The sequence below is a fragment of the Ranitomeya variabilis genome, chromosome 2 (genome assembly GCF_051348905.1).
Source record: "Ranitomeya variabilis isolate aRanVar5 chromosome 2, aRanVar5.hap1, whole genome shotgun sequence".
NCBI classification, from domain to species: Eukaryota; Metazoa; Chordata; class Amphibia; order Anura; family Dendrobatidae; genus Ranitomeya; species Ranitomeya variabilis.
In genome coordinates this window covers 1,013,983,031-1,014,005,895 of record NC_135233.1, presented here as the reverse complement: position 1 = coordinate 1,014,005,895, position 22,865 = coordinate 1,013,983,031, and the positions used below count along the sequence as shown (strand labels likewise).

At 41.7% G+C, this 22,865-nt stretch overlaps 1 protein-coding gene across 1 annotated transcript in view; it reads left to right on the top strand.

The window, feature by feature from the left end:
- Window positions 1-1,997: 1,997 nt before the first annotated feature.
- The window catches only part of LOC143808530 (alpha-1,4-N-acetylglucosaminyltransferase-like), a 155,679-nt gene continuing 134,811 nt past the window's right edge, over window positions 1,998-22,865 (top strand). The window contains exon 1 of the mRNA XM_077291292.1: window positions 1,998-2,077. The gene's annotated coding sequence lies outside the window, so the exon portion shown is untranslated. The remainder of the gene's footprint in view (window positions 2,078-22,865) is intronic.

The window sequence follows — 22,865 nt, the reverse complement described above, 5'->3', positions numbered from 1 at the left end:
GAGCATCAGATGAGATATGCTGATGATACTCTGCTCCAAGATCTTACATCTTTTGGAAAAATGCTGAGGTCCACATTGACTCATAATTCAAATCCCCCCTCTGAGGAATTTTAATATTAAATAGCAATTGTTCAAGCGAATAGTGGAACAGTTGCTTTAAGAAAAAATATGATCATTTATTTTGAAATTGATTTTAATCCCCTAGGTTGATATTTTAAGTTGAATAGAATTATATATTTTTTTCTTGTATGATTAACTTAGGCGTCTGTTACAGCATTTATTAGATATGTGCCTGCTCTTACTTTATAAAAATAGGAGCGCGTGCACCACTGGGTAGAGGTGCAAAGGTAGGTTCCCACACCTTACGATAAATGAAATGAAAAACCTTGCACTCAACTTAGATGCTCAAGTGAAGAATTTAATGTAGTACACCACAAAACGTTTCGGTCCAAAAGGCAGGACCTTCATCAGTTACGTACTGTTAGAACAGTGGAGGGTAGACACGACTGGCGTGTCAATAGGCACATGTGTACGCAGCGTCTGTAATTAGGATGCTAAGAGACAACCAGACGAGCGGTGGATACCGCGTCTGAATCGGGCACACATTCAAGTTACAACGGATACCAGTAGGTCTGGTTTTCTCTTAGCATCCTAATTACAGACGCTGCGTACACATGTGCCTATTGACACGCCAGTCGTGTCTACCCTCCACTGTTCTAACAGTACGTAACTGATGAAGGTCCTGCCTTTTGGACCGAAACGTTTTGTGGTGTACTACATTAAATTCTTCACTTGGGCATCTAAGTTGAGTGCAAGGTTTTTCATTTCATTGCTCTTACTTTAGGTACACCATCCCTTTGTTATCATTAAAACAGCAAGGCAGATATTAAATGGTCATTAAAGGACACTGTACAACGCCGTCTTTTTAGAAGCAGACGCATGTGGGGGACATTACGTTACTTTTATTGAACTATGGAACCAGATTAATGACAAGTTTAGAGCAATAGTTAATTGTAGATGAGGAAATCAATTATTATTTCTATATTTCAAAATGTAACTGACCTCAGCATTTTCACTTTGCCATCATAGTCTGTGGTGGCAGGAGGAGGTAGATTGCACTAAAGTGAATGAAAGCACAGTCTTTCTCATATCAGTGCCAAACAGGTACAGTATTGGAATCTTATTTAGTTACTGATTTGGCTACTTATTTAGTTCCTCAATGACAATAGTTATTCATGAACTATAAAAGTCCCTTCTTTCTAATCCATCACGCGCTGCATGTTGGCACCTGAAGTTTTGCTGACGTAATGGAGATGCCAGGATGGTTTACAGCAAGCAGACACATCAGCCTCCTGTACATCCCTGTAATGTCTTATCTGTGTCTCCTGCTTCAAAGATGAACCGCCCCAGCAAGGTATAGCGATGCCAGGCCGCGGCGATGCAGCCCTGCAACATACTCAGCATTGCAGACCTCTCATAGGAAAAGACCCCTCCATCTGTGTGTTCGTGCATTACAATCTTCATTAAAGACCTTAAAGCAACAAGTGAGACCTCATACAGAACTAAGCGCCCACCCCTTCCTCAGCACTTCTCTATTATTAGTAACCGTTAGTTAGAAAGAATGTCCCCTACCCCCAACACTTACATTTTTCCATGCCTGGCAAGCTAAGTTTATTGCCAACATGGAGGCACAAAATAAGAGCAGTGTGTATGTTGTATGTGTAATAAATATATGTTTATACTTACAAAACATAAAAAGTATCTGCTATATGATCCCTGAGGAATGAGTGAGAAAGATATATAAGATATATGGTGGCTCATAATAATAATAATAATAATAACGGACCATTATGAGAAATCTTCTAAATGTCCGTCCCTTTTGCTTTCTTTATCCAGCTACAAAAATATGATTGGTAGAACAACTAGAAAGGAAATCACAGTCAGCACCGTACTAGCAGACTTACAGGCTAAGTAAACGCCCTTCTACAATTAGAGAATAGAAAGTAGCTAAACAGAACACGCTGCTGAAAATAGGACCTTGACGTCGCCTGAGACTCTCAAATTGGCAAAGAATCAGGTAAATACAAAACCCAATGATATTTTTGAAGTTTCTAATGAAAAGTCAGCTACACTTTATTGTGGGTGTAATACTGTTACAATAATGGAATATTATTAGTGATGAGCGAATATACTCGTTACTCGAGATTTCCCGATCAGCTCGGGTATCCTTCGAGTATTTTTTAGTGCTCAGAGATTTAGTTTTCCTGACCTCAGCTGAATGATTTACATCTCTTAGCCAGCTTGATTACATGTGGGGATTCCCTAGCAACCAGGCAACCCCCACATGTACTTATGCTGGCTAACAGATGTAAATCATTCAGCTGCGGCAAGAAAAACTAAATCTCCAAGCACTAAAAAATACTCAGAGGACACCCGAGCGTGCTCGGGAAATCTCGAGTAACGAGTATATTCGCTCATCACTAAATATTATCAATCAGCATCCAGTAAAGTGCCACAGATCGGACTACTATTTTGGCATGTTAGATAAATATAATAATAATAATAATATATTTATTTATATAACACCTTCATAGCCTGCATCACTTTACAATTAAGATGGTACACTTACAGATAATATCTAACATGTGAGTAGCAGGGTGGCTTAGTGGTTAGCACTGTTAGCACGGGATCAAGTCTCACCAAGGACAACATCTGCAAGGAGTGTGCCTGTTTTCCTTGTGTTTTGGTGGTTTCCTCCGATTTCCTCTCACACCCAAAAGACATACTGATAGGGAATTTAGATTGTGATCACCAAAGGGGACAGTGATGATGTATGTAAGGATCTGTGGAATTAATGTTGTTGCATCAGTAAGTAATATAAATAAAAAGGAATTACAAAGTAACACATAGTTCAACACTTCAAACAAGATGAGAAAGTGACTTTCTTGTAAGAGCTTACTGTTTTTGATGGGGTGGCACAAAAGGTACTGTAAAAGAGGCTTGTATTGTATAATCCAGTGATCTTTCTTATAAATAAGGTCCATGAACTGGTCATCAGCTATTATCTCTCTGTGTTCTGATATGAAGAGCTATGGAGGGGGTACTGTAGAAAGGAGGGACCCTGTAATGAAAAAATTTAGTAATGGGAAATCTGAGAAAAGGTAGATTAGAGAAGCAATTTGATAAGCCTGTTAAAAAATGTGTTAAAGTCAAACACCAAAAAGTTTAAAACAAAGCAGTCTAAATTAAAACATGACATACCTAAAACAGACAAAAATCTCAGTGTTAAAAATGCAATAAAAAAAATCCACTAATGCAGTTGAAACGGGTCGACTGGGTCATGTCGACCATGTACATTTTTCTTTTGTATGCACTATAATTTCTTTTGAAAAAGAAAAGAAAAAAAAAACAAGTCCTGTTGAGCCGGACTCCAATTTTTTCTATTTTCCTTGATGTGAGGCCAGGGCGAGGCCGGTGTCTGAGCCCCAGGTGGATGAGCATAGAGCAACTGGCTGAGCTGGAATCAAGTTTCTATCAAAAACTACCGTATTTTTGTACTATAAGATGCACTTTTTCCCAAAAAATTTAGCAGGAAAATGGGGGTGCTACTTATAGTCGAAATATACTTACAAGTAGTGTGGCAGCAGCAGGAGTCGGGTGAATCTGCGGCGGTCCGACACTGCAGAGCGATGATCACACTCCCTTCCCAGGATGGTGTGGCTGGTTTGGCTGTGCTCTGTGGTGCAGGGGTTCTGCCAGCATTTTAAGAAAGCCTGAAGCCCCTGCACATCCATTACTGCGATGGGGTGGCCTCCAGAAAAATTGCCGCTGGAAGCGGCGCATACTCAGATTGAGATCTCAGCAACGAGATCTCATCCCGAGATCTCAGAAGATGAGATATTGGCACCAAGATCTTGTTTCCGGGATCCCAATCTGAGCATGAGTTGCCCCCGGAAGCCATTTTCCACCGCATTACAGTAATGGATGTGCGGGGGCTCCGGGCCTTCACAAAATGCCGGCGGAACCCCCGCACCACAGGGCATAGCCGAACCTGCCACACCATCCTGGGAAGGGAGTGTGATCATCTCCCTGCAGCATCAGACCGCCGCAGAATCGCGCGATTCCTGCTGCCGCGGAATGAGCACCCCTGAACCTGCCACACCAGTCTGGGATGGGAGTCATATCGGTGGACCACTGAACACCCCCTGTGACCACGCTCCACCAGAGCTGCTTATTCCCCCTGGTAAACTGAATTCAGACTGTAAGATGCACCCCAATTTGACACATTAATTTTTTTCCCTATTTTCCTTCTGAAAATTTGGGGTGCTTCCGATGGTCCTGTGCATCTAATAGTCCGAACAATACGGTAATCAAAACTCATTGTGGAAACATAGCCCCAAACGTAACCTCAAGAGAGCAGGCATACTGCCTGGGAGTTCTGATAGCCCCGCATATGGCTGTAATTTATTGTACTTCTGGCTTGAAAAAGGCCCTTTTTGGCCGAAATATTGCTTCAATTGTCTACCTCAATTGTATTTCACCATGTGATTTTTAAAGGATATAATAAAAATTATATTTTATCCCTATTTTCTTTGGTGTCTCAGAATCTTGTATTTTCTATCCCTTTGAACCTTGTGGGGTGTCTAACCAAATCCGCACTAAGCCACCAGAGGTGCATGAAAGCAGCGAGAGAAGGTGAGGCTTATGAAAGTATTCATCAGCCAGTACCTATGAAATAAATAAATAAAAAATGGCATGGATTACCCTCTATTTTGATATCCAGCTCAAGTAAAGGGGCTGCAACACCCAGCTGTCAGCTTATATTGGCTGGTTATCAAAAATAGACGGGTCCCCACATCGGATTTTATAATTATTTAAATAAGTAAATTAACAAAATGGTGTGGTGTCTGTACCATTTTTGACAACCAGCCAAGCTAAAGTGGCCAACTGCCAGCTGGTGTTCTCAGATTGGGTAGGGACCATGGATATTGGTCATCCCAAGCCTAAAAATAGCAGCCCACAGCTGCCCCCAAAAAAGACACATATAATAGATTTGCCAATTCTGGCGCTTTGCCCGGCTCTTGCCACTTACCCTGTTGCAGTGGCAAGTAAGATAATAGATGTTGGGTTGATGTCAGCTGTTTTATAGCCACTGACATCAAGCCCATAGGTTATTGGAGAGCAGTCACATTGGTGTTAAGGCTGCTCTCCATGCCAGCTGGAACACGCTGAACAGAACATGGGAAGATCTGCCTGTGATTGGTCGTAACTTGAATGACGTCACTACTGGTCACAGACAGGCAGCGCTTCTCACTCTATGCTCATTGTGTTCCAGCTGGCATGGAGAGCAGTCAAATCACTTATGTGACTTCTCTCCAAGTCATCTGGATAATCGTGGGACAGATATGGATTATTTTCTCATCGGACAGGTGAGAAATTTAGTGTTTTATTATTTTTTGTCTTTTAAAGGGGATATGGGCATCAATGAATTATCTTCTCGTCGGAAAGGTAAGAAAGATGGTGTTTTTTATTTTTTAAATAAAGGACTTTATTCTTGGTGTTTCTTTATTACAATAAGACTATGGGTTTAGTAATGGGGACGTCTTGTAGATGCCTCTGCATTACTAACCTGTGAGCTAGATGTAAGCTGATAATGAAAAACTGGCATCAATGCCATAACTATTACCCCACTTGCCACTGCACCAGAATTGGCACATCTAATGCATGAGCCTTTTCTGGGGTGGCTGTGAGCTGCTATTTGTAAGCTGGGTAGGGCCAATATCCATGACCTGTCACCAATCTGAGAATACCAGCCCTCTGCTGTCTTACTTAGCTTGGCTGGTTGTCAATAATGGGGGGACTCCATGCCATTTATTAAAATATTTATTTAAATAAAAATATGGCATGTGGACCTCTCTATTAGCTTTACCTGTGCTGGTTATCAAAAATAGAGAGGAACCCATGCCATTTTTATTTATTTACTTAAAGTATTTATTGCACAGGTGCTGGCTGATGAATACTATCATCAGCCTCACCTGGGACTGGTGGTAACTTTTTCTGCTGTTCAGTGCTGCTGGTTCACACGCTTTCATCTGACAGTGTAGGAAACTCAGCACTCTGACAGGTGGTAACGATCTTACCGCCAATCAGAGCCAATGTTTTGTTGCCAATTTTACCTCAGAATTCATGCTTCCGACACCAAGTACATAATGTAAACTTATAATCACAAAAATATCCAAGGATCATATATTCATAATTATAGTAGCTAGAGACTATCAATGTCCATCTTTCCATCATTGTCCAGTTAGTAAACAGGTGGGTTACTTATATTATACAACCTATATAAGGATATAGAGTATCCAAAAACACCACTCATAGAAATGCAAAATTGAATAGAAATTTTTTACAAAAACAATTATATAAAAAAAACATGAACCATATAGTAACTAATACATGTTAGAGGATTTAAAGATGGAAAATAAATGAAGTATAAAAAAAGGAAGTGGTAAGTGAGGTCAGGCTGCAGGTAACAATAAAAATTGTATATTTGTTGAACCAAAGGATACAGTTCAAAAATACATGTGAAACAAATAACAGTGAATGAAGTTAATCAGTCTATATGGAAAAATCTGCAATGTTATGCTTACCCATAGTATAGTCGGTGGACCATGCACAATGCCCCAACGGCCCCAATGCATGTTTCGCAATTTTGCTTTCTCAAGGGGATTGAGTCCAATAGTTTCTCCTATCACTCTTTTTTATGCAGTGTTATTCACAAGTGGCCCATCATTAATGGCGCATGCCAGCGCCATCCCGGATCCCAGGTGCATCATGTTCTGGCACTCAGCTCCGACGTGTGTGAGGAGTAAATGCCTCCATGATTCTCAGATGCAAGGAAACTGAGCGTGTTGCACATGCGCATACATGGTGCCATCTTTGTGGAGTCTAGTGGGGCATCCATTTTGTAGTGAACACACAGAGAATAATAACAATGACGGAAAAAGAGGAAAACGAGAAATAATACTGTATAGTTGAATCAAAAAAGTTTGATGAGAAAAATCAGTGCAGAGATAAGTGTAAAGGATGAGGTATGTATAGTGATGAGAGTGACAAGGTGATATTTTATTGAAAATATCTATAAGAAATCCAGAACCCTGTGAGGACATCTATATCCTACTATTTATGGGAGAAGAAGAGAGAACCGAGACTGATGTGAATAATATGACGTGGACTGATCAAAATCTCTATACCTCAGAATTCCATATTGGATGGGATTTTTATTTTGGCAAAGACGCATCTCTGTTCAGTTCTGTGAATGTCTCTTAGACATGTAGAATTGATATATATGTTCTCTTCCTTCTCTACCTAATCAATTTGTTTTCAATTTCAACAAATCCTCTCCCCTCTTTGTTTTTTGCCTTCCATTCTTCCCTTTCCTCCCTGCTCTTCTGTTACCTTCTTTGTGGTAATTCTAAACAGGCATGATATATACATCAATTTCTATTTACGTTGTTATTATTATTGTTATTTATTATTATAGCGCCATTTATTCCATGGCGCTTTACATGTGAGGAGGGGTATACATAATAAAAACAAGTACAGTACTATTAAACAATACAAGCCACAACTGGTACAGGAGGACTGAGGACCCTGCCCGCGAGGGCTCATGGAACGGGTCCGGTACTTAAAGGGATGTGTCACAGCGGCAGCGACCTGGTCCGTGGCCCTGGGTGCCCATGTTAAAGGGACCCTCTTTAAAGGGGTTAGTTGAATAATAAAAGTTTGTGACGCCACCTGTGGTATTTGGTCAGGGGTGACCGACACTGCTTAAAGGGGTCCACTGGGGTGATATTATGGCAGCAGGGATGGTATGGCTTTACACAGGTGAAGCTGGGTCCCGAGGACTCCCGGTGTAATAGATGAAGATGGTGATAGGTGGTGTAGTAAGAAACGGAGGACACAGGGTTGCAGTCTCTTTACCTCTTTATTTGATTCAAGGCAGCCACAGTCCAGGGTACCGGATCATGGATGCTCATGTGATCCGGCCAGCTTGGAAGCGAATTGGGAATTCCTCGAACCAGGTGGGGTTGGAAGCCTTCCTTCTAGCGCTGCCTTAGGCCTCACACAAGGTCCTCACATTTTCTCTCTGTCCCCTTTAGATAGGTATACTACCCATAGGACAGGTAGCTCAAGCCTTTTTACAGGATCTCTATCATGACCCGGGCTCTATTTGCTAATGTGTCCTCGGGTGTTAATGGTGGACAGGTAACTTGCAATCAGCTGTCCATCAGTTTATGCCATGGGGCATGAAGTTACCCCCACAACCTCGGTCTTCTGGCTACCGGTATCTGCTCTCAGCATGGAGGAAGCCCCGTCGCAGCTTCTCTCTCCAGCTCTTCTCTCCTGTGCCTCTTTTCCCTCTCAGTCTCCTACAGACTGCTCTGCTTTCTTTTTCCTTCCCAGGAGCTGCAGAATCACTCGTCTCCATGGCCCCAGCTTTCCTTCCTCTCTCCTCGCTCTCCTCTCACCAACTGTCTTACTCCAACTGCCTAGCAACTGCCTAGCAAGTGACTCCTCCTCCCGACCAGAGAGAGCAGCTCCCCTTTAGTCGGGTGTAGAGCTCCCCCTTCTGGCCTGGAGTCAGAACAGTGTTGTATGTGCTGAATACCTGTCAAAGGGATCCTTTCTCGCTTTCAAGCGTGACATCACTCTCCCCATGAGGAAAGCAATGCCACTGTAACAAACAGTTACCTGGGGTGTTACACTCACAATCTACAAGACAGTCTACATGGTGGGCTTTCATATTTATACATCAGCACTATGCACTTTACATCTTTGTTAATATGCCTATTTTTGGCTGGTCATATTTTGTGTTAGATTACAACATTGTGTCACTCTTGACATCAATGGTTGTCATTTTTGAGTATCTGTTATATGGTTGGAATGGATTATGGATGTCCTTGTGGAGTTTTATCATTTATTACTCACTTGACCGTCTATGTCTTATTCTCAGTATGTAGTGTATTACACCATCCTTCACACACTTCACACAATGGAGTAACAGTATTGATTCTTTATGACCCCCCTTTTAATTATTTACGCTGTCACATTTCCTTTCTGACCATTTATTTTTACCTTTGGTTATAACACTATGATCAGGGTAGCAACAAAAGCTACCCAAAAATTTAGAACAGTATACTTTTAACTCTTGTAATACATGAAAACACCAGAAAGAGAGAGTATAAGTACCATAAAAAATCTTTTATTATATATGTAATTAAAGAGACCATATATATGAAAATTGTATTGGCAGAGGCTGCAAAAAACATACAAATCAGGACTAGAGGACAAAACACATGTATTATCCCCAAATGGGGTTCTACCACATGTCCACAAAATACGTATAAACCTTGAATAGTGGATTACAATCAGTAAAAGTACATATAGTGCAAAAAGCTGCCTAATAGCTTGCAAAATTAATAATACATGTAAATAAAATGACTTACATTGAAGGACAAGAAATAGTGATGGCACTCCCGCCGCCCCAACGCACGTTATGTTATGTAACTTCCACAGGAGGCATGTGTTGAGGGGGGGGACTGGGTATATAGCCAACCAATAGAAGCATGAATGCACAACCGATACCCTCAGATATTGATTACACAGGCAATCATAGGCTGGTGATGTGTCCGTGTCTGGTGCATTGCCAGTGTCAGTCCATCGCCAGTGTGATGCTTCGGCTTGCGGTCCGGTGGAACGCAAGCACAGGCGTGTTGTCAAGACGACAGTGCACACGCAGGAGCCCGGTTAGACCGTTCACCAAAGCATCTGCGGCAGGCCCACCACGCAACAACGTAACAACGGTATGTGTTGCATAACAAATAAGAGATTAAAGAGAAGAGGAGTAAATAGAATGCTGAACAAAAATGGGAACAAAAAAGAAGAATGTAGTGGACAGAATGAAGAATCCTGTGAGCATGTAGTGAATTGAACTGTAGAAAAACAAAACCCAAATGATGTGAGTATATAATGTGTAAACATGAAAAGGAATAAATATGTGAAGGGATGAACAGACTAGGGTGATCCCATAATGTAAGTATATAATGGGTGAAGTAAAGGGAAGTGAGAAATGTGAAAGGTGGGCATACTATAGTGATACAATGTGTACTGAGATATATACATAAGTCTTATAAAAAGACATTATTGAAAAAGGTGAACAAAAGTGAAGATTATATAATACAATTATAAAAATGCAAAAATACACATAGGGGCAAAAATACAGATTATAAAATATAGAAAATTACTCAAATAAGTGACACATATACATGACCATTAAATAGTTAAATCAATTGTCCATAGATCCCATTAAGGCTCAATGTAATCCAATGATGCATAAAAGAGAAACCTCTTTGTGTCAGGACAATACATGATCTCGTGCAAAGGTGGAGAAGATAAACCGGAGCAACAGAAACGCATAGCTGGAACCAATATTGGGGGGAAGGCCAGATCAAATAACCAAACTGAAAAAAATACAAAATATGTAAGTATGTGATAAAACAAAATATGTGACCATCATGTCAGACCAAAAAATGCCAGAAATTGTATATATTCAAAAAGACTAAATAAAAATATTAATATTAAACCACCCCCCAAAAACCTCAACAAGATTTGAAAATTAAAAAAAGGTTAATGAAAACCGATTAAATAGTACTGAGATATGGAAGATATGTGAAATATAGAAAATAAGCATATGGAAAGTTCATACAAAGGACCCAAAGCCCTCATTGAGACCCAACGGATTCACAGCATTGAGTCTGTAAATCCATGGGCTCTCAACTCTGAAGAGACTCCTAAAAAGCTCACCACCCCTCTGACCCAATGATTCCTGATCTGATGGATGGCCCTGAACAGGAGCTTGCTTGCATCACAATGATGATGTTGTAAGAAATGTCTCCGTAAAGTCTTAAGTTGTTCATTTTCTTTTGCTGTTTTGGCTTTTTCAATGTTTCTAATGTGTTCTCTCACACAAATTTTAAATTCTCTCGTAGTCATTCCAATATAGATTTTTTTGCAAGGGCATTCTGCATAGTAGATTAATCTTTTGGAGGAGCATTCGAGGTGATGTAAAATCTTATAAGATCGGCTTCCATCAGAGTTTTTTAATTCCTTAGTTTTTATCATATTTTTGCAAGTTTTGCAGAAGGTGCATGGAAAAAAGCCCCTAATACTTGTAGCAAAATCAGTCAGAGACTTAGAATCAGGCGAATAGTGGCTCCGAACAAGCGTGTCGCCCAGGTTCTATGTTCTTAGCAGTGATCGCCGGACTACAAGGTAAAATTCATTTTAAAATAGGGTCAGTTTTTAGAATATTCCAATGTCTATTAATGATCTGAGGGAGCTGGTCCCATTGTTAACTATATGGTGTAATAAAGCGAATGGACCCAGTTGTAATATCCCCAGGAGGAGAAAGTTTCTTACAGTATATAGTAGGTGATCTCAAGAAATCTTGGCCGCTCTATTATAACCCCTCCTAATTTGACGATGGCTGTATCCTCTTATCTCAAAATCATTGTTACAAGATGTGAGCTTGTTTGTTTAAAATAGTCTCAGAGGAACAGATCCGTTTTAGATGTAAATGTTGAATGATGGGTATGAACCTGATGATTGACTGTGGATGAGAAGAACTGGCATGAAGCAATGTGTTGGTAGCAGTCGATTTCCTGTAGATATCAGTGGATATAGATCCTTCAGGGGACTCATATGGCAATATCCAAAAAATTCTGTTTGCGACCATGGGATAAATATAGATGGTGCCCATATTTTCATCACACCTCACCTTGTCACACTCCTCACTATACATACAGTACCTTACCCTTTACACTTATCATATCTCTGCACTGATTTTTACATCAACATTTTTTGATTCAACAATCTTATTTCTTCTATTTCCCCCATCGTTATTATTCTGTGTATACACTATAAAATGGTCACCCCCACTAGACTCCACAATGGTGGCACCATGTATGTGCATGCGCACCGCGCTGAGTGCCCTGCATCTGTGAAGGCCTGTCCTAACTAACAGCATGTGTCTCTGACTTTACGGAAGCATTTTCTCCTCACACACCCCAGAGCGGAGTGCCAGAACATGATGCACCTGGGGATGGCGCTGGCATGCGCCATTCATGATTAGCCCACATGTGAATAGCACTGCATATAAAAGGCAGGGGACAGTTGTGGCATTGCATCAACTGATGTGACTGCTCTTCAAGTGATCTGAATCGTCATTGGACAGTATGGATTATGGCACATAGGTGAGGGACATAGTGGTTTATTTTTTTGTTATTTTCCAGGTGACATAGGCATCGAGGATTAGGCATTAAGGTGAGTATGTTTTTTAATTTATCTTTTATTTTTTTGCAGAAGACAAGTGCTTCAGGAATTAGGTGTAAGATTTACATATATTGTGGTTTTTTATTTTTATTTCAATACTCATTTCTTTATTTTAACTTTTTTTTTTTTACTTTGAGCACAGACGCTGGCTGATGACTGCACCCATCAGCCGTTGCCTGCTCCCGCTGTTATCAGCAACATCTGGCGTAGGCTGGTGGGAGTAGTAGTTTCTCATTAGCTCATTAATTGTAGGGTCATCCATAAACCCTTAAAGGCACCAACTGTAGTGCCTCATTCAAATAGTTGAACAAAGTATGGTTGTGTTACTCCTACATTTATAAAAGCTATGCACACAATGCAAAGCCTGCCAATAAGTACAAGCATGCTGATTCATACACCTTTGAAGGCACCAACTGGAGTACTTCATAAAAAATTAAGAAAGTGTAGTTGTGTTACTTCTACACTCATAAATGCTTTAAGTCCAGGAAAAAAAATATAAGTAGTCATCCAATCATCCATAAGAACCTAGAAGGCAACAACTGGTGTGTCTCATTCAAATATTGAACAGTAAAAACACTTTATGTGTTGCTGTCTTCTGGTGGTGCGGAAAAGTTGGGTCTAATCCAGGCTTTGTTCATTGTTATCAGAATAAACCTGTCAGCACTTTCTACAGGTGAAAGTGTATGTCTGTTATGACCACCAAGTGGCACTAAAATCCCACTCAGACCACACGCTACTAGGCAGGGTAGCACTGCCCCTCCAAGGTATTAAGGGACAACTCATGCCAGATATCCAACTATGAGACTCAATAGATGACGTTCACAGAGAAATTAGGGAGGTTTTGTTGGCCAGGTATTGCTTGACCATCTTTAAAAACTTTTCCCTTCTTGTCAAAAATACTCGGTAGTTAGGGCATGGACACTGGGAGTGTGTCATGAAATTGGCCAAGGCGACTGACAATGTACCCCTGCCACTGCTGTAACTGGTGTATGTCTCCCTCGCCTCTTCTTCTTGGTTGGGCAAGGAAGCTTGCTCTCTGCTGCTAGCATGCTAGCATTGTTTTATGGGAATATTTTCAACATATTTTCTACAATGACCTTCTGGTATAGCTCTATTTTAAAAGACTCAGCCTCAGGAAGAAGAGATGCAAAGTTCTCGTAGTAGAGTGGATCTAGCAGGGTGAACACTCAGTACTCTTTTTTTGGCCAAGATAAATGTAACGTGAGGGTCACGATAAAGGCAGCAGTACATAAAGTTGGCCATATGTTACCTATAGTCAACACTTCCCTCTCTCCATCATGATGATTACTCTCCATCTTCTCCTCCTCCATCTCTTCCTCCTCATTCCCCTCCTCATCCCATCCACGTAGGAAAGACGGGACAAAGCTTGTGTGGGCACGAACCTCTTTTGTGCTATAAGCCAGCTCCTATTCCTCTCCCATTTCCTCAGCCTCCACCTCCTCATTGTTACCCAATCTGCGCTGAGCAGATGAGATGAGGCTGTGCTTGGTAGTATGTCACTGTCTCATTTCTTCCTTCATCTCTACCTTGTCCTCATGCAAAGCTTCATGTTTAATTGGGAGCAGCGACTGTTTAGTTAGGCATAGAAACTTGATTGGTGCTCTGACTATGGCATCATTGCAGCTCACTATTGGCTAGGGACGAGGGCCTGAATTTGTACACCTGTAGCAAGACAATTTGACAATTTTGTTTTTTTTATTTCAAACCAACAAAATTTCACACAGAACAAGTTCTAGAGTATATATGACAATAGTCAATTTTTAAACAGCCAAATTTGCAAAACTGTAGCAGTGGCAGGCCAATTTTTGCTTATTTTAAACCAACGAAATTTCACGCAAACCAAGTTCTACAGTATAATAGACAGTAGTCAATTATTGTAATAAAAATATTTTGTAATCTCTACCGGGCCAAGTGGCCCTTAAAAATTATAGCAGACCATAATTTTTCACAAAGCCCGTGTTTAAGGAAAACACATGAGAGGAGAGCCGGGGGATACGGATTCCAGGGTTCTGGTGGTATATTGGACTTAACCCTGAGATGCACGGTACTCCCATAATTCATCTCTAGATGTCGGTGACGCTCGGTCTAGATGTTTCCAATGATGGATAATTGATGCTGGCCGCCTTGCACAAAAGACAGCAGGGGGCTCTAGCTATGCTCCTCCTTGCCTTCATTAACACGTGGCCTCTAATTCTCTGACCATTTGGCAAATGTTCTGTTCTATTGGGGTTTGTGTACTTATCCAAAGGGTGGGGGGTCACTTTACAATGTTAAACTGCATGGATGACTAAATTAATCCCTTCATGACTGGAGGTATTTTCGTTTTTGCATTTTCACTTTTTGCTCCCCTTCTTCCCAGAGCCATAACTTTTTTTATTCTTCAGTGAATATGGCCATATGAGGGCTTGTTTTTTGTGCAACGAGTTGTACTTTTGAACAACACCATTGGTTTTAACATATCGTGTACTGGAAAATGGGAAAAAAACTCCAAGTGCGGTGAAATTGCAAAAAAAGTGCATTTCTACAATTGTTTTTTGCTTTGCTTCTTTACTGTGTTCAGTAAATGTTAAAACTGACCTGCCATGATGATTCTCTAGGTAATTACGAGTTCATAGACACCAAAAATGTTTAGGTTCTTTTTTATCTAAGTGGTGAAAAAAAATTCCAAAATTTGTTAAAAAAAATGGCTCCATGTTCCAATACCCATAGAGTCTACATTTTTCGTGATCTCGGGTTGGGTGAGGGCTTATTTTTAGCACGTCAAGTTGTTTTTAATAGTACCATATTGGCACAGATACGATGTTTTGCTTGCCCGTTATTGCATTTTAATGTAATGTTACGTCGACCAAAAAAACATAATTCTGGCATTTTTACTCTTTTCTCATTTACCGATCGAGTTAATTTTTTTATATTGCTAGATTGGGTGATTCTGAATGCGATGATGCCAAATATGTGTATATTTGATTTTTTTTATTGTTTTATTTTGAATGGGGCAAAAGGGGGTGAACTTTTATATTTTTTAAATTCTTTTATATTTAATTTTTTTTTTTTCTTTTGGCATGCTTTAATAGTCTCCTTGGGAGACTAGAAGTTGCCATAACCCGATCATCTCTGCTACATACAGGCGCTCATAACAATCCGGCAGTGACAACCATAGAGGTCTGCTGGAGAATAGCGATGAGCGAATATTTCAATATTCGATTCGGATTACGTTCACCGAATTTGCAATATTCGCCCATTAATTAGTCGAATATTCGCTAAACAATGCCGAACACAAAAACAAACGCATGCATTTTAAAATGCGCGCGTGTCCTGCCTCCCGTGACGTCACGGCTTGTGATTGGTCGCGTCGCCCATGTGACCGCGACGCGACCAATCACAAAGCCGGAACGTAATTTTAAAATACTGAATGCCTAGAAGGACCTGAAAATTACGTCACGGCTTGCTGTGATTGGTCGCGTCGCGGCCACATGGGCGGCACGCGACCAATCACAAGCCGTGACGTCACGGAAGGAAGTAAACGCGTGAATTTTAAGCAAAGAACGCTGCCGGTTCCCTCGGTGAGGTCCAGGCTGCGTCGGAGAGGTGAGTATAGCAATATTTTTTATTTTAATTCTTTATTTTACACATTAATGTTGTTTCGATACCGATACCCGATACCACAAAAGTATCGGATCTCGGTATCGGAATTCCGATACAGCAAATATCGGCCGATACCCGATACTTGCGGTATCGGAATGCTCAACACTAATCAGGACACCACCAGCAGCTCTACACGTTCTGAGAGAACGCTTGCTGCCGGGCACAATAAAACTTCCAAAGGCATGTGAGGCGAGCTCAGGCCACTCCTCCATTTTGTAGCATAGCTTAATCCCGTAATGGACACAATCTTGCTCCTATGTTTGTTCATCACGCCATAGATGGACCACAAACATAGGGCCACCAAGTCAAAATAGGACACTGCATACTTGAAGCATTAAATGTATAGACAAAAGGAGTTCTAGTCCAAATTCATATATAAAAAAATACCAATTTTATTTATTCTAACAATAATCACATTTCTCATAAAATACCATATAAACAACATAACATGATCAGCAAGGGAAAGCAAAAACGGTACCAGACCTGTGCGACCAACCACTCACTGCTATTAAATTTGTAAGGTGCTTAGTGTCACTATAGTATTTTATGGGACAAGAAAACCCCCAGGATACACTATTATTATATATTACCTCCTAACATCTCTGATATCACCAAAATGTCTCTATCTTTCAACAACTCAACGTAATGAACCTGGTATGCTCTCTTACCCATATAGCAGGCAGCGGATGGTCGCACAGTGCAGCCCATATATATATATATATATATATATATATATATATATATATATATATATATATATATATATATATATATATATATATATATATATATATATATATATATATATATATATATATATATATATATATACACTCACCGGCCACTTTATTAGGTACACCATGCTAGTAACGGGTTGGACCCCCTTTTGCCTTCAGAACTGCCTCAATTCTTCGTGGCATAGATTAAACAAGGTGCTGGAAGCATTCCTCAGAGATTTTGGTCCATATTGACATGATGGCATCACACAGTTGCCGCAGATTTGTCGGCTGCACATCCCAAAGATGCTCCATACAAGGCAGGATGGATCCATGCTTTCATGTTGTTTACGCCAAATTCTGACCCTACCATCCGAATGTCGCAGCAGAAATCGAGACTCATCAGACCAAGCAACGTTTTTCCAATCTTCTACTGTCCAATTTCGATGAGCTTGTACAAATTGTAGCCTCAGTTTCCTGTTCTTAGCTGAAAGGAGTGGTACCCGGTGTGGTCTTCTGCTGCTGTAGCCCATCTGCCTCAAAGTTCGACGCACTGTGCATTCAGAGATGCTCTTAGGCCTACCTTGGTTGTAACGGGTGGCGATTTGAGTCACTGTTGCCTTTCTATCAGCTCGAACCAGTCTGCCCATTCTCCTCTGACCTCTGGCATCAACAAGGCATTTCCGCCCACAGAACTGCCGCTCACTGGATTTTTTTTCTTTTTCGGACCATTCTCTGTAAACCCTAGAGATGGTTGTGCGTGAAAATCCCAGTAGATCAGCAGTTTCTGAAATACTCAGACCAGCCCTTCTGGCACCAACAACCATGCCACGTTCAAAGGCACTCAAATCACCTTTCTTCCCCATACTGATGCTCGGTTTGAACTGCAGGAGATTGTCTTGACCATGACTACATGCCTAAATGCACTGAGTTGCCGCCATGTGATTGGCTGATTAGAAATTAAGTGTTAACAAGTAGTTGGACAGGTGTACCTAATAAAGTGGCCGGTGAGTGTATATATATATATACATTGCCCTATTTAAGGCATAAATTTTACTTATTTCAAATCCAGTGTTTGCATTTTTGCTATCACATGTATGGTTTACTTGCATTTCCTATTTTTAATTGTTCTTAAAACTTTGTATATGAATAAAATTTCTTTATATCTAAGATTATTGGTTTTGGAGGACTTTGTTGGTTTTTCTCATTTTCTTGATTCACATGCGGTCCTCCGTGTGTACTCTGAGGCTACTCATTCTGGTTTAGTTACTCGTCCAAGTGTCTGTGGTTAAATGCACCCTGGCAGACAGAGATTTTGTCAAGGAATGGGTGATGTATGCTACATGCTGGTGTAGCATAGGCACAGCTTTCTTAGAACAATAATGGCGACTGGGTAATTGATACTGGGAGACTGAGACGGCTATCAACTTTCAGAAACCGTCGGCATCCACCAGGCGGAAAGGCAGCATTTCCGTGGCTAACAAATTGGAGATGGTGGAGTTCAACCTCTTAGCTTTGTCATGCGTAGGAGGAAACAATCTATTTTCGTGACCACAACTGTGGAACCGTCGGGTGGCTGCAGTACTGTGAGAGGGCAGAGTACTGGACAAAATGCTGGGCCATAAGAGAGGTGCAGGTGGAGATGTTACTGTGAGTTGAAATCATGGTGTGATCATTCTCTGAGATTGGTCAAAAACAGCAGGCATGTCTGCTTCTGTTACAGCTGAAGACGGCTTCTCAGTCAGCGTGACTCTATTGGAAAAAGAAACTCGAGGTTCTATGGTCAAAGACCTGCCTCTCAATAGTTGGCACGGTAAGAGAGGAGGAGGAAAAAGCAGCAGATGCGATTGATGGGGTGGCTGATGGTGGTTTATGTTCTCTGGTCCGCATTGTTGCGCAGTGGGATTCCCACGCTAAAGCATGTTGATTGCGCATGTGAAGGTTCCTTGTTGTGAATTCCGTTCTCGGGCTCCCTCCTGTGGTCGTGAATGGTACTTTGGTGAGTTCTGTCCTTGGACACCCTCTGGTGGCTTTGAGTGGAACTGCTGATCTTTGAGGTTGGCTTTCTCAGCTGCTCTCGTTTATTGCTTCTGCTGGCTTCCCTATTTAACTCTGCCCAGGTCGTTAGTTCATGCCAGCTGTCAATGTCTCAGTACTGGTTCAGATCTCTCTTGGATTTCTCAGATGACCTGTCTACTCCAGCAGAAGCTAAGTCCTTGCTAGTCATTTGCTGTTCATCGGTTTTTGTATATATTTTTTAGTACATGCTATGTTTTTTGTCCAGCTTGCTATTATGATATTTCCTTGCTAGCTAGAAGCTCTGGGGGTGCAGAGCTGCACCTCCACACCATGAGTCGGTGTGGAGGTCTTTTTGCACACTCTGCGTGGTTTTTGTAGTTTTTAATACTGACCGCATAGTTCCCTTTCCTATCCTCTGTCTATCTAGAGAAGATTCGGCCTCCTTTGCTAAAATCTGTTTCATTCCTGTGTTTGTCTCTTCCCTCTTAACTCACAGTTAATATTTGTGGGGGGCTACCTTTGCTTTGGGGAATTTCTCTGGGGCAAGGTAGGCTGCTATTTCTATCTTTAGGGGTAGTTAGCTCTTAGGCTGAGAAGAGGCGTCTAGGGAGAGTTAGGTACGCTCCACGGCTATTTCTAGTGTGTGTGATAGGATTAGGGATTGCGGTCAGTAGAGTTACCACCTCCTCAGAGCTTGTCCCAGGTTTTCTGTTTTAACCATCAGGTCACTTCGGGTGCTCCTAACCACCAGGTCCATAACAGTTCCTGCATTGTAGTAGTCATATTATTGCAGTTTTTACCTCAACTCAGTTTTTTTTGCAAAGTTGGCAGATTACGTGAGTTGGCTCATCCTTTGCAGTGTCAAAAAAGGCCCAGGCTAGGCAGCCTTTGCCACCCCTGCGAGCAACAGACCGGTGGATGCTGCTGGTCAGTGGCACAGTTATGGCTGAGGATTAGGGTTGAGCGAAACGGGTCGATCATTTTCAAAAGTCGCCGACTTTTGGCTAAGTCGGCGTCTCATGAAACCCGATCCGACCCCTGTGCTTGTCGGCCATGCGGTACGCGACTTTCGCGCCAAAGTCGCGTTTCAATGACGCGAAAAGCGCCATTTCTCAGCCAATGAAGGTGAACGCAGAGTGTGGGCAGCGTGATGACATAGATCCTGGTCCCCACCATCTTAGAGAAGGGCATTGCAGTGATTGGCTTGCTGTCTGCGGCGTCACAGGGGCTATAAAGGGGCGTTCCCGCCGACCGCCATCTTACTGCTGCTGATCTGAGCTTAGGGACAGGTTGCTGCCGCTTCGTCAGAAGCAGGGAGAGCGTTAGGCAGGGTCCACTAACCACCAAACCGCTTGTGCTGCAGCGATTTCCACTGTCCAACACCACCTTCGGTGTGCAGGGACTGTGGAAGCTATTTTTTTTTTTTTTTCCCCTCAGCGCTGTAGCTCATTGGGCTGCCCTAGAAGGCTCCGTGATAGCTGTATTGCTGTGTGTACGCCACTGTGGAAACCAACTGCTTTTTTCAAAGCACATATCCTCTTGTTCCTTCCTTTCTGCACAGCTATCTTTTTTGTTTGTCCACACTTTTTATTTAATTTGTGCATCAGTCCACTCCTATTGCTGCCTGCCATACCTGGCTTAGATTACTGCAGGGAGATAGTAATTGTAGGACAGTCCCTGTTTTTTTTTTTTTTTTTTTTTTTGTGGGAGATTAAGATTTGCATTTCTGCTACAGTGCCATCCCTGTGTGTGCCATCTCTCACTGAGTGGGCCATAGAAAGCCTATTTATTTTTTCCGTGATTTGTGTTCTAAATTCTACCTCAACACAAAAACACTACATCAATCAGTGGGAGAAAAATATTGGCCTCAGTCAGGGCTTGTGTGCCACTGCTGTGTGTGCTATCTCTCATTCAGTGGGCTATAGAAAGCCTATTTTTTTTTTTTTTTTTTTTTTTTTTAATATTGTTTGGTTTCTAAAGTCTCCCTGAAAAAAAAAAAAATACCTAAAAAAACAGTGGGAGAGTAATATTGCCCTTTCAGCTTGTGTGCCAGTCTTGACTCCTGGGTGTGCCACCTCTCTCCCTCTCATTCAGTGGGCCATAGAAAGCCTATTTATTTTTTTTTTTAAATATTATTGGGTTTCTAAAGTCTCCCTTAAAAAACAAAAAATACATAAAAAAACAGTGGGAGAGTAATATTGCCCTTTCAGCTTGTGTGCCAGGCTTGACTCCTGGGTGTGCCACCTCTCTCCCTCTCATTCAGTGGGCCATAGAAAGCCTATTTATTTTTTTTTTTAAATATTATTGGGTTTCTAAAGTCTCCCTTAAAAAACAAAAAATACATAAAAAAACAGTGGGAGAGTAATATTGCCCTTTCAGCTTGTGTGCCAGTCTTGACTCCTGGGTGTGCCACCTCTCTCTCTCATTCAGTGGGCTATAGAAAGCCTATTTTTTTTTTTAATATTATTTGGTTTCTAAAGTCTCCCTGAAATAAAAAAAAAACTTAAAAAAACAGTGGGAGAGTAATATTGCCCTTTCAGCTTGTGCGCCAGTCTTGACTCCTGGGTGTGCCACCTCTCTCTCTCTAATTGTGGGCCATAGAAAGCCTTTTTTTTTTTTTTTTTTTTTTATATTATTTGGTTTCTAAAGTCTCCCTGAGAAAAAAAATAAAATAAATTAGGTGGGAGATTAATATTGACATTAGTGCTTGAGTGACAGTCCTGCGTGTGTGTCATCTCTGTGATTTTGTGCCACAGAAAACAGAGTGTGTAACATTGTGCCTGATTTTCCTTGTGGTCTCACCAACCTGTTAAGGGATATTGAAATCATACTGAAGTTATAGCTCACCGTGTAAGTTGTTTGACAGCAACAAATAAAGTTACTTTGGTTAAGATTTTAAAACAATGAGGAAGTCTGGTGCAAGAGGTCGTCGTGGGCGTTCATTGTCAGCTGGTAATGATGGTAGTGGTAGTGGAGCATCAGGTGGTCGTGGGGATAAAAATATTCCACCTAAGTCTGGAGCTGTGGAGCCAGTTTCGTCGTCAGGCTACGCAAGGCCTCGAACGCTCTCTTTTCTGGGAGTAGGAAAACCGCTTTTAAAGGCGGAGCAGCAACAGCAAGTTTTGGCTTACATTGCAGACTCAGCCTCTAGCTCTTTTGCCTCCTCTTCCGAAACTGGTAAATGTAAAAGCAGCGCGTCGCTTGTGGATGTTCACGGTCAGGGACAAGTCGCTTCCTTGTCCTCCTCAGCAAAAACTACAACAAGAGAGAAGGATGCAGCAGGCGACACAACGGGTCACTCCATGGAGCTCTTTACACATACCGTCCCTGGCTTAGAAAGTGAAACATTTAACAGGCCATGCCCATTACAAGTATATTCTGACATGGAGTGCACTGATGCACAGCCACAGCCAGAGTACTATGCTGCTCCTTTGACTCAGACCACCACATTGCCCTCTCAGGGTACAGATCCACAATCAGACCCTGATGAGACTATGTTGCCCCGCCACGAACGCTATACCACCGACCGACACAGTGACACAGACGAAGTTGCACACGAGCTCGAAGAGGAGGTAATAGATGACCCAGTTATTGACCCCGATTGGCAGCCATTGGGGGAACAGGGTGCAGGCGGCAGTAGTTCAGAAGCGGAGGTGGAGGAGGGGCCGCAGCAGGCATCAACATCGCAACAGGTTCCATCTGCCGGGCCCGTATCTGGCCCAAAACGCGTGTCAAAGCCAAAACCTGTTGGAGCACAGCGTTGCCATCCGGTTAAAGCTCAGTCTGCAATCCCTGAAAAGGGATCCGAGTCTAGGAAGAGTGCAGTCTGGCATTTTTTTAAACAACATCCAACTGATCAGCGCAAAGTCATCTGTCAAAAATGTTCAACTAGCTTAAGCAGAGGTCAGAATCTGAAAAGTCTAAATACTAGTTGCATGCATAGACACTTAACCACCATGCATTTTCAAGCCTGGACTAACTACCAAACGTCCCTCAAGGTTGTAGCACCCTCGGCCAATGAAGCTAGTCAGCAACGCAACATCCCTTCCGTCACTGTAAGGCCACCATTTTCCGCAC